This window comes from Dendroctonus ponderosae, unplaced genomic scaffold (genome assembly GCF_020466585.1).
Source record: "Dendroctonus ponderosae isolate FM_Combo_2020 unplaced genomic scaffold, Dpon_F_20191213v2 Dpon_F_20191213_10, whole genome shotgun sequence".
Taxonomy (NCBI): Eukaryota; Metazoa; Arthropoda; class Insecta; order Coleoptera; family Curculionidae; genus Dendroctonus; species Dendroctonus ponderosae.
In genome coordinates this window covers 924,365-929,679 of record NW_026017111.1, presented here as the reverse complement: position 1 = coordinate 929,679, position 5,315 = coordinate 924,365, and the positions used below count along the sequence as shown (strand labels likewise).

Below are 5,315 nucleotides of genomic sequence, written 5' to 3'. Positions count from 1 at the left end.
TCTTGAAACCTTAAATTTGTCTCTCGAAAGACAAATTTACGGTTTCAAGAAGGCAAAGACCTAAAAGAACGTTGATTTTTACCAATCATGAGTTTGTGTAAATTTTAAATCTGATGATGGCGCTGTTGTCTCGCCGAAACGTATTGACAACATTTTTACTTCACACTTTACTGAGACCCAGGAAGGATAAGAATATAATTTATTCCAAATGTCGTTCTAGACTTATTTCTGGTTTTCACGCGCATTTCAAGTGCGTTGAGAGAACCGCTTCTGTAGATGCTCATCACTCAAACTTGCACAATGTTGGGAATAGGGATGAAAGTCTTCAAGGAATGAGAAGAAAATTGAAAAAGTTCTAAAATTTGCCAACTGGGCAATTGATGTTTAGTAATAAATGGCTAGTTTTTCCCATAATATCCAATGCATTGGCTTGGGAGTGTTGATTGAGCAATAAACAGTGTTTTTTCGCATTTTGTGCGCTACGAGCACATTCGCCGTATCGTAATGGTGTAACGACGACATAAATAAGACGCTTAAGTGCAAACTGACTGTAAATCTCATAGAAACGGGCGCGTTTACGTCAGCGTTGTGCCTCGGGGTGGTTTATTGTCGAGATGAACCTCACGAACGCCACCTGGGAGAATTGCGGCCATTGAAAAACGAGTTCCTTCCCAAACTCTACACGCCATCCTCAGTTATTGCGACTGCACTAAAACCTGCCCCCATTCCACACGGGGAGCGTCGGTAAACAATCCTCTCAAACATAATTAATCTCCCTTAGCCCCTGTACGGTATGGCAGGAATTTCTCGCAATATATTGTGAAAATACCTTTCCCGGCGGCTAATTAAAGACAAAAAGTGACAGCGAGGTCCCTGGGCATAATTACGTTTTGAAGTAGGCACAGCGTTACGAATGCCGTCCAATTATTGCGAATTATGACGGCAGAAGGCCGAAGAAATTATTGCTGCTGCTGGCAATTAGTAAAAATTACTGAGGGTGGCCGAGGAAAATTCCATGCGCGCTTTTCAATAGGATGTTTACCCCAGCCGCTATCAGTATCAAGTGGCTTTCGCCGAAATTTCTCCTGCAGAACGATTTTTCATAGTGGTAACCACCCTCAATTCCCAGGGTAGAACATTGGGCCACGTGGCGCTTTATGGCCCCCTGTGCCACGTTGCCAAACCGATTGCCAGAGGTACTAGTAGAGGAGCAGTACTTCAGTCCGATGTAAAACGGCAAAGTGAAAAAACGAGATAACCAACTTCACTAATCACAGACGTGTCAGAACAATGACGTTGCTTGCTTGAGCGCCTTAATGTCTGTCCTTGTTCCTACACTGATGATTGAATGCCATCTGTCTCTGTCATCCTCAATTGATGGCGGGCATTTAATGTTTGATAGCCAGCTCTTAAGGGCCCTTAAGGCAAAGAGACAATAAAACCCTCTAGTGTGCCTGTAAGATTAATGCACTGCACGCTCAAGCCCGAGTCGTGGCTGTTCGTCTGAAAAACAATGACAGCTGCCACCATAAAACTATTCTTGCGGGTGATTTAAGCGCCTTCGCGGATTAAAAACCGTGCCAAAAGTTGCGTCCATATAACAAGTCCAATAAATTTCTATTAGCTTGCGCAATACTAAAAGGCCCCGGTAACAGGAAAACTCCATTAGGGTGGTCTGATGAAAAAATATTATCGGACGCGCTGGATTTCGCCGGGTTTCTTAATACAAATTCGTCGGGCTTATGTGGATTTTGCGTTGTGTTTTAGGGCCCCATTCAGATTCAGAAGTGATTTCAGTGCGTCGCCTTGGACCCCGCAGCATGGTTGCCAAGTGTTGGCAGCCAGTAGCTGTCAATCTGACATCTGTTAACTTATTGGTCGATTCAAACAATCCCATTTCTGCGTGTCGTCGTTAATCGAAAACGGAATAGAAAGATTCCGGGTAAAAATGGGATTTTCACCTTTCCAGCACGATTCCTGGAACTTATAACGATAAATCTCTAAGCGGGCCAGCAACATGCCCTTGAGTCGTTTATCACTCGCTCGTCCCTGTTCTCTCTTCACACACACACACGCGCCGTGCGCATTTTTTTCCTGTCCTGCAGGACATTTCAAGGTTCCTGCAAGTTTGTCCATGAAATCAGGCAAGTCTGGGCGAGCGTCCCCCAATCCCACAGGCACAAATAGGCATTTGCTCCATGAGTGGCTGGCCAAATGTGAAGATAGAAACAACCATAGATACAAACTGATGATGGTGGAGAAAAACACCGAAACGTTTTTGTGACATTTTAAATGGTAAACAATGAAATTGACTGGAACCCAGGAATTTGTTTGGAATTAAATTGTCTGCTATGGAAATTCAAAATTCGAGGCCCAGTTAAAAAGAGGCCCATTGAGGAAGTTTTTTCTTTATCGGCTCAATAACTGTCTGCCTTAATGGCGCGTGAAACAGGGCAGGGAATGCGGGCGCACAGTGGTGGTCGTGTTTTTTCCCATCTAGTTGTTTACATTTTTTTTATTAAAAAAAAATTAGGTGCGCCTATGGGATTATACTGTTTCGAAGCCCGTTGCCTAGGCGACGAAGAACAACCGGCATTCGCGAGTCCAAAAGTCCAGCTGCCCCCTGGGGGCTAAAATTATAACTGCAAGTGACGTAGTAATTTGACGGTTGTTGTGTTTGTGGTTACTTTTGCTGCGCTCTAATCAACTTTTGCAAGATTTTAAACAAATAGAAACAGATCGAAAAGTGCGTAAGTATCGTTTTATGTTTTAAATGTCGTCCACGTCAATAAATAAGCAAGTCTCAATTGTCACTCGCAGCGCCGAATGAGTGTGAAGCCACCCGGATCTATGCTACGAGGTGCGGTCAAAACTTGTAGTTGAAGCCTTCATGGATATATTTTTTTAATTTGGACTCGCGTGCGCCACTGAAGTTTCGGAGCGCAGCCCATGCGACTCCACTATGCAAAGGTTATATTGTGTTCTTAAAAAAATGCCCTTTCAACGGTCCTTTAAAGCGCTTCCTTCCACAGGGAATATTTAGGTAAAGTCCCTGTTGCTGTTCTCCTGGGCCACATTTGTAGGGAACGGTTTATGCGATCGCTTGTCTTTGCCCGGTGCGGCGCCGCCCCTGTCCTGGAGGCGGCAATTAAAACTTGGGCCAAAGAAACAGTTTCGGTGCCGCTTCTGTAATTTTCCTTCAAGGCAGCATTAACGGCGCTTTTATTATAAAAATCTGCAAATTTCCTTAATGCTAGTAGGTAGTTAAGTTAATCAGAAGTTTTCCTTTTCAACTGCCCGCCTGGGTCACTTTCAGCAGGAAATAGTTCAAAGGCGCACTTAATTAAATTTCATTGGCGTCCTTCTATGGAAAAAATCGGATCTTTACATGGATTTTAAGGAAGCTGTTCTGTGGTGTTCAGGGTTTAACCTAACAAAACAGACTAAATATTTACTTCCGAAAAAATGGCCTTTGTTTTGCTCATTTCTGAGGAAAAAGAAATCGCACTCGGGCAAGTTCGACCGATCGGTCGTCAAGCATCTTTATAGTCCAGGGGCAGCTGTTGAAAAATGAAGCTTAGCTCGATTAGAGTTTATGCGCAATCAAAGTCCCTAAACCTCCAACGTTTAATTCGGCCCATCTTCGTTTGATTCGACATTATGGAGTTGATTTACGCAAGTCATTAGCGGCTTAATTAACGCGATTTGTTGGATAAAGCGCCGATTACTTTTGGATCAACCTGCAGATGCGGGTGCGATTAGCGCGATCAAGGATAGGAACAAGGGCGGATCCAGAGGGGGGGTCATGGGGTCTTCCCCCCCCCATTCAATTCAAACAAAAAGGTCATTCATTTCTGTCTAGAATGATGTACAAATGAGCGTTCTTGCTCATTTTGCCTCCGAGATATGAGCAAAAATGGGAGGGAAAACATGAAATTTTGGCATAATCTTGCACCTAAGTGTCTGATATTCAACATTCTACATTCAATATTCTACATAGCCTGATCAACGGCCAGACACTGTCGAAGCGACGAATTATTTCATATTTACGCGGCGCTAAAGCAATTAAAGTCTTCGTTTGCAGGTACGGGAAAGTCTGTTTACGACGGCAACGTAATTAGATTTATTAAGTCTTCACATCTTCGCAGTTTATTAAACTCGATCGGGCTTCAAGCGGCCCCTCACCATCGCTGGTTGGAAAAATCACCGTTCCTCGCCCTAATGGAGTCGATCACAGTGTTTTATTTTGCAATCCCGGCTTAAGGGAGTCGCTTTAAGTGCCACGTCTTTCACAAGCAACTAAGAAACAGTGAAATGTGGCAACGCAAACTATCAATGCGAGTAAAAATGAAATCTCAAAAGTGAAAAGAGATGTACGAGGGCTCAAGAAAAGCCCCGAACATCTTTAGGCCTGAATGATTCATGCGTCGGAGCGAAATCAATTTGTACACGTTCCGTTGGCAGTCGCTAGTTTCCCCAGAATTCCATAAAACCCCGAACCGGGAACAGGGTATTATTTTGACACGTCGCCTTGAACGAGGGCCGTTAACATTTTAAGCACGCCTGGATGGCCGAAGGAGACGCAAAGGGTTTCTTTCGTCCCCCATCTAGTCCGAAGGACCAGCCTTAAAAACTAGGGATGACAAACCAGTCACAGGTTCCATGTGTAACTGTTCCAAGCTCGTACCTGTTCCAAGTATCTGTTATTTTTTGGCACATGTTATTTTGGCCCATGATAAATATTGGTTTGTACCTGTCGGATTAGACTTTGAAAAGCCTGTTCCGGGCACTGAAAATATGATGGTAAAAGATTATTGGAAGTTGTTCCGATGAATGTCAGAATATTGAGACTAGTTTGTGCTCGATTTCCGGCTGTGGAACATTGTCAATAAACAATTATTTATAAATAATTAAAGACAGTGCGAAAGCCCGTTTTTTGTGCATAATTGTTGAACCGTTGATGCTATTGAAAAAGTTTCATCCTTTTTTTCAAGTATTAAAAATACCTATGCTAGCAGATAAACTACATTAAAATCCGTTCATCAGTTTACTCAAAAATAAAAAAAAAGCCGTCGATTTCAGCGTTTCGTTAATTTTCAACAATTAATTCAGTTTTGTTTCACGAAAATGGTGCCATAATTTTTTTTGGTCAGTCAGTAACAAAATTTTCATTTACTGTGCTTTGCAGTATAACTCTTTACCAGTAAAATACAGCCTCAGAGAAGTCTCTCCGACGTCTCAAGGAAAATGTGTTTAGAATCTGGCAAGAGTCCTTTTTACATAACAAATAGGAATGAACAGAAAGTTATGAATTC

General features: G+C 42.7%; 1 protein-coding gene across 1 annotated transcript in view; it reads right to left on the bottom strand.

Annotated features, from left to right (window-relative positions):
• The window catches only part of LOC109536980 (cytochrome P450 4C1), a 13,952-nt gene that overhangs the window by 3,279 nt on the left and 5,358 nt on the right, over positions 1 to 5,315 (bottom strand). The gene's annotated exons all lie outside the window — the stretch shown is intronic.